This window comes from Hibiscus syriacus, unplaced genomic scaffold (assembly GCF_006381635.1).
Source record: "Hibiscus syriacus cultivar Baekdansim isolate YM2019G1 unplaced genomic scaffold, ASM638163v2 tig00112488_pilon, whole genome shotgun sequence".
Lineage (NCBI taxonomy): Eukaryota > Viridiplantae > Streptophyta > Magnoliopsida > Malvales > Malvaceae > Hibiscus > Hibiscus syriacus.
The window spans coordinates 40,405-47,565 of record NW_024063342.1 but is presented as its reverse complement, the minus strand read 5'-3'; the positions used below and the strand labels follow the sequence as shown (position 1 = coordinate 47,565).

At 34.6% G+C, this 7,161-nt stretch overlaps 1 pseudogene; it reads left to right on the top strand.

Moving 5' to 3' along the window:
• The first annotated feature begins 3,722 nt into the window (after positions 1-3,722).
• Positions 3,723-5,798, top strand: LOC120180086 (annotated as a pseudogene).
• The last annotated feature ends 1,363 nt before the right edge of the window (positions 5,799-7,161 follow it).

The window sequence follows — 7,161 nt, the reverse complement described above, 5'->3', positions numbered from 1 at the left end:
AAGTATCGATACTGCAGGGGCAGTATTGATACTCCCTGGCAATATCGATACTTCCAACTCAAATCCCTAATTTTCCCCCAATTCAACCAGTGTCAATATTGTTCATCCCAATATCGATACTCAAACTTGAAAATGGTTTTTAAGGCTCGGGAAATCACCCAAAAATTATCCTAAAGGACATAGTTTGGTTTCTAACCATTGCTAAAGCTCTAGGGAGTTACTAGGGTCTTAAAGTAGCATAAAAAAGTCTTCTAAGCCTCTAAAACATGACTTGATCATGATATCAAATATAAACCCTAAAATACTTAAATACTCAAATCTTAGCCAAATCTTGAAATTTATGAAAACTTAATACTCCAAAGGATTAGAAATACATTACCTTGATGCTAGGATCCTGAAATAAAGCTTTTTTCTTAACCAAACTCCTTTCCTTGGTGATTTGGATGATTTCTCTCAACTTCTCTCTTTTAGCTATAAAAACCCATGGCTTGAAACATTAAAACAATGTTGCTAGACGGGTTAGGAACGAAATTGAAGCTTAAAAGAGGTAAGAAATTACTCCCATTACTTGCCTTTGGTTTTGGCCCTTGAAGAGGAGGAGGCGAAGAAAAATGGAAGAAATGGGAAGGAGAAGGAAAATGAAAATGAAAGAATATAAAGGCTCATTTTAGAAAATGGAGAAATTGCACTTTTGGTCCTTTCTCATTTTTCTACAAATTAAAAATCTCCTTTTTAGCTAATTGGGCTCCAAACTCAACACAATTAAACTCAACTCGACCCAACGACTTAAAATATAAGTTTCACGGGGTTCACTTATCTCTCGGGTAAACCTGAAACTACTAACCCGGACTTGGGGTGTTATATTTAAAAATTAATTTAAAATAAAACCAATAATTTAAAAATATGTTATAATAATAATAATTATTATTATTATTATTATTATTATTTGTTCTTCATATTTATGATAGTTGACAATAGTTCACTTTTGAAATATAAATAATAGTGTGAATTAAGTTATCTCGGTGGTAAATAAATTGATGTTATCTTTTGAAGTTTTAGGTTCGAGCACGAAAAATACCAAAGGTGTGAGCGTTTAAATGTCAAATGGTTGAAATCTTTAAACATATATCATTTTGTACTTATTCTAGATTAATAAGTAGCATTTTAGAGATGCCCCTATTATTTATTCTATGTTGATTTGTATAATTTGAGCATGAGTCATATTTTTTTGTGCGTGTGTAGTCATTGAAACCAAACTCATGGGAGGAATACTTATTTTAGTTGAGTCATAAGCATATGACCAATTTAATAAAAGATCGAAAACGACGCTTACAAACTTTAGTTAAACGAGATTTGAATTCTAATATACTTATAAATTATTTATCACGTTAAATTGTTTTCCAAAAATTTGTAGGTAAAAAGAAGAATTAGGAAATAAAATACGGAAAAAGAAATAAAGAAGAATTAGGAAATAAAATACGGAAAAAGAAATTATTATTCATTCATTATATTATGATATTTTAACGAATATCACACATTATTTTGAGAATAGTTGTAGAATAAAATATTAAAGCACATGCATCAACAAAAATATTACATTTATTTCGTAATAATAATTAAATTAAATTAAATTAAATAAAAATTTAAAGGTAACATCATTAAACATTTGAATTAGTTGATACAAAATTATGTTCGTTAAATTAAAGTTTAGGGTCGAAACATTGAGAATGCAGTGCTGTGTAGAATCAGTAGAGGTGGGTATACGGGCTACCCGCCCGTTTAGCCCGCGGGTTTTGACAGTACAGGCTTAAATGGAGCGGTTTAAAAAGTCTGTATTCATAAACGGTTTTGAATTTTAAGGTATGTGGCCCGTCCATTTAACCCGCGGGCTAAACGGACTTACCTACTGCCCGTTAAATAACAACAATATTAAATGTTTTAAATGCAATAAAAAATAATGTTCTAACTTGTTACACCTTTAAAAATGATCCAGCAACTTGAAAATGAAGGTAGCACCGTCAAAATAAATAAATAATATTTAAATTTTATTTTAAATAGCCGGAAATGATTATAAAATAATATTTTTTAATTTTTTTAATCATTAATATATATATATATAATGATATAATTACTTAAACTCAAATTAAAAAAAAAACAATATTCACTTATATCACCAAATTGAAAAACAAATAAAACAATAACCACATTATACTTTTATAAAACACGATTATTCAAGGCTATAATATGAAGACACGGAAGTGTCTGCAAGCAGAAATTCAAACATAAAAATTTAAATTAGTCAAACATTATACAAATCTAACAAGAAAATTGTCAAGCAATCCTAATAATTGTATTTTATGGATACTTTAGAGAAAGACTAAAACATAATATAAAAATATAAAATAAAATACTTACAGTATAAGAGTAAATTTGAAAGATACGATTATATTAAAATTGATAAAATATAAATCATTAATTTGTTAAAATATATTTATTTTGTAAAAGCCTTTAAAAGTTGAAAAGTATGTTTTCAATTTTTTCTTTTATTTTTATCTTATTTTTAATTCAAATATTACTTGTCATGTAATATATTATTAAAATATCACGTGGCTTTTTTTATAATTAAAGAACGAAATGGATAACATATTTCATGAAAAAAATAAAGGTCAAAATTAAATTAAAAAAATCTTTAAATACCAAAGTGATAATGATGTAAAATTTATAAGACTAAAATACTATATAAATCTTTTAATTTTTATTTTTTTTAAAATGAAGAATAATTTGATACATTAATGATGTATATTTAAATGAAAAAAAATATCAAGCAAAGGTAGAATTATGGCAAACGCCCTAATAAATTTAAGAACTACAATGGTTATAAGTAACATTAAATTTATAGGTAATTTATTTTCTTTTTCTATAAAATTATTTAAGTTTATTTTCTCTAAAATTTTATAAATTTTAAATTAAGCTGATTAAACGGGTAGCCCGTGGGCCTTAACCCATATACCCACCTCTAAGAATCAAAGAGAATCTGGTGGGCTTTGAGCTGTGATTTAGTTGTCCTTTTTGACGAATTATTGTTAGGGTAAATTATTTGTTTAGTATCTAAATTATCAGTTTTAGCCCGTTTTAATATCTAAACTTTCATTATTCAAAACATACTTAAAATTTATTTTTTGTTTCATTTTAGTATTCCGTTCAAAATTTAACATTAATTTTTGAATTTTTTTTTTGAAAGTTTAGATACTAAAATGGACCAAAACTAATAGTTTAGGTACTAAACGCGTTAAGTTTTTAATGGTGGGTACTAAAATGAAACAAAAACTAAACGTTATGTATAATTTAAAAAAAATGTAAGTTTAGATACTAAAACAAAGTAAAATTGATAGTTTAGATACTAAATGGATAGTTTACCCTTATTGTTACTATTATTAATATTATTAATATTAGTATCTCGCTTTCTCCCATACGGACAGTGAGCCAAAAAAAAAAACCACCTTCACCATATCCGCTCTCTCCTCAAACCCCCCAAATCCCATTTTTCTCAGATCTCAAACCCGAAAAACCACAAACAAAAGCTGAAAGTTTTCTGGGAAAATCCCCATTTTCAAATATCTCTAATTTGAGATGAAGAATAAAGCTCACAACAAGCTCTGACTTTTTCTTCTTCTTTCTGTTCGTTTGCTTCTCTTCATGCGAGCAGCTTCCCGTTATCAGCCATGGCGGCCTTACGGAGCAAGAAGTCATGTACACAAGCAACGGCAGCTTCCCTATTACAGAGACGAGTTCGGCGACTGAGGGGAAGCGATCACCGTCAACCCATCACTTGTTTTCGAGAACTCAAGGCTTAGGAATTCTTATATAGCTTTACAAGCTTGGAAGCAAGTTATAATCTCTGACCCTTTTAATCTCACCAGTAATTGGGTCGGATCCAATGTGTGCAACTACACCAGCGTTTTCTGTGCTCCGTCGCCGGATAATGGTACGATCAGAATCGTCGCCGGCATTGACTTGAACCATGGTGATATTGATGGGTACTTGCCGGATGAGCTTGGCCTGCTCGTTGATCTTGCATTGTTCCACAACAGCAGCAATCGGTTTTGTGGTACTGTTCCGCGCAAGTTCAATAATCTGACGGTACTATACGAGCTGGATCTTAGCAACAACCGGTTCACCGGTAAGTTCCCCGATGTAGTTCTCCGGTTGTCGGCGCTGAAGTTCTTGGATCTACGGTTCAACGAGTTTGAAGGAGTCGTACCCAAAGAACTGTTCGACAAAGATTTGGATGCTATTTTCATCAACCACAACCGGCTCAGATTCAACTTACCGGACAACTTCGGCAACTCTCCGGTTTTCTTCATTGTCTTGGCCAGCAACAAGTTCCACAGTTTCCAGCCGGCGAGTATCGGTAACATGACTGGTCTTGAAGAAATTATTATGATGAACAATGGGTTGAGATCTTGTTTGCCTAGAAAAATTGGTAGGCTTAAAAATTTCTTTGTTTGATGTTAGCTTCAATGAGTTAATGGGGCCTTTTCCGGAGGAGATTGGGGGAATGGTGAGCATTGAGCAGCTCAATGTGGGGCATAATATGTTGTCTGGTAAGATTCCGATGAGTATTTGTCAGTTTCCGAGGTTGGAGAACATTATGTTTTCTTACAATTTCTTCACCGGAGAGCTCCTGGTTTGCTTTACGGTACGAACCTTTGATGACCGGAGGAATTGCTTGTCGACGAGACCTTTGCAGAGAAGGGCTGCGCAATGCAAGTCTTTATTGTCTAGGCCAGTGGATTGTAGTTCATTTAGATGTTCTCCTTTTGTTCCATCTCCGTCCTCTCCGCCAGTGGTGGTAACATCACCGCCACCTCCAGCAATTTACCCTCCTCAATCCCCGCCACCTCCTCCACCCATTTACACTCCTCAATCCCCACCACCCGCTTCACCCGTTTACCCCCACAATCACCCCCGCCGCCATCACTACCAGCATCACCGATTTATTTACAGCAACCGCCTCCACCACCAGTTTATTTTCCTCCGCCCCACCACCAGTATACTCTCCCCCTCCACCATCGCCACCGCCTCCTGTTTATTTACCTCCCCCACCACCGCCCTCACCTCCACCAATTTACTCTCCACCTATTTATCCAACACCATCATCTCCACCACCACCTAACTATTGTGTAAGGCCCCCACCTCCTCCGACGTCCAATTCACCACCCCCGCCACCTCCATTGTTTTCCCCACCGCTACCAGTTCCTTACTACTATAGCTCCCACCGCCTCCAGCACATCATTCACCGCCACCTCCACCACATTCTCCACCACCGCCACCGCTACCACATTCACCTCCACCACCAATTTATCCATACCTATCACCACCTCCACCTTCCCGTTTACTCCCCACCTCCTCCAGTTCATTCTCCACCACAACTTTCACCTCTGCCTTGTATAGAACCACCTCCACCACCTCCAATAACATCACCTCCTCCCCCAATTTATTACAAGCCGCCCCCATCACCGTCACCTCCACCACCACCGGTTCATTACCATTCACCTCCACCACCATCATTGCCGCCACCAGCTCCTTTATACGATGGACCATTGCCACCAGTAGTGGGAGTGCCATACGCTTCACCTCCGCCCCGCCTTTCTATTGATTCTTTTGAGAAATTTCCTCTAACCTCATTGGTGAAGAAAGGTGAAGCATTTTGGCAAACCATGAAAAGAAAATTTTTCAAACTGGGTGTTTTAAGGTTCTCTTTTTGTAGATTCCCACGTGATTTTGTACAGCATTGAGATCTTCAAGTGGGAATTTGGGATTGAGTCCCAACTCCCATGTGCAACTCTCTAATGATGATGAAATCCAAAAATTCAAACAACATTTCACTTGTTTTTGGAATCTGGGAATTGAAAATTGTAAGCTCCACTTGTTCTTCCAAATCAGGGTTTTACCACGAAAAATTTCAAGCATCCCCTCTCCTAGGTTGTAAATGAGACGAGACAGATCGTCAGCTATTCGAGATCGATTCAATCCAGGCTTGATAAATATTCGAATCAAATGGATTCGACTCGAGCTTGACTCGAGTTCTTAACAAGCTGAAACGAGCTACTTGATATTCGGCTCGAAAAGCTCGTAAGCAGCTCGAAAACATAATATATTAAGATTTTATTTTTTAAAAAATAAATTATTAATAATATTAACATTTATGTATTGATTTTTTTTAAAATACATTAAGATTTTCATGTATTTAAGATTCAGGTTCGAGTTTGAGGCTTCAATCGAGTTAAGTTTAAGAATTTTTTTCTTCATTTCGAGCCTTTTCGAGCTGCTCGCGAGCTTCAATTCAGGATTTCGAGTTCGAGTCGAGCTTGAAAATTTTAAGCTCGCGAGTTTTCGAGTCGAGTCGAGTTCAGCACTACTCGAACTCGACTCGGCTCGTTTACAACCCTACCCTCTCCGGTGTTCAATTTTCTACTTTACGTTATTTGAGCTAAACCGTCAATTGCATTCTATTATAAACAATGTCAAATTTTATCATATTTTGTGAAAATAGTATATTTAGTTTTACATTTTAATTTGATGGGATATAGTCTATAATTCTTTTTTTTTAAATAAAATTTTAATTTTGATAGAGCTACTACATCGATTGATAATTTGTAAATAAAAATGTAAAAACTAAATCTATGAATGAATTGATTCAAGTATATCCCACCAAAAGAAAGCTATATCACATTGGCTGTTAGACCTTTGCGCATCAGTAGGCCTGTAAAAATGAACTGCTGTTAGACCTTTGCGCATCAGTAGGCGTGTAAAAATGAACTGAACATTTAGTAAACCGTTTATGAACCGTACGGCGGGAAGTTCGTTTATGTTCCTTTATTTATTAAATGAACGAACATGAATAAAATTTTATGTTCGTTTAATTAAATGAACGAATACGAACAAAGGGCTCGTTCATTCATTTACGTTCATGAACGTTCGATTATATGTTCGTTTATGTTCGTTCGTTTATGTTCATTTATGTTTGTTCATTTTATGTTCGAACAGATGACAAGTTGAATATGTTGCAAAGATTATTGAAATTGTTTGGATTTCAATAAGATTGTTTTGCTGAACAAATTAAATTTAAGACTTTATTATGTTCATATAGCTTATTTA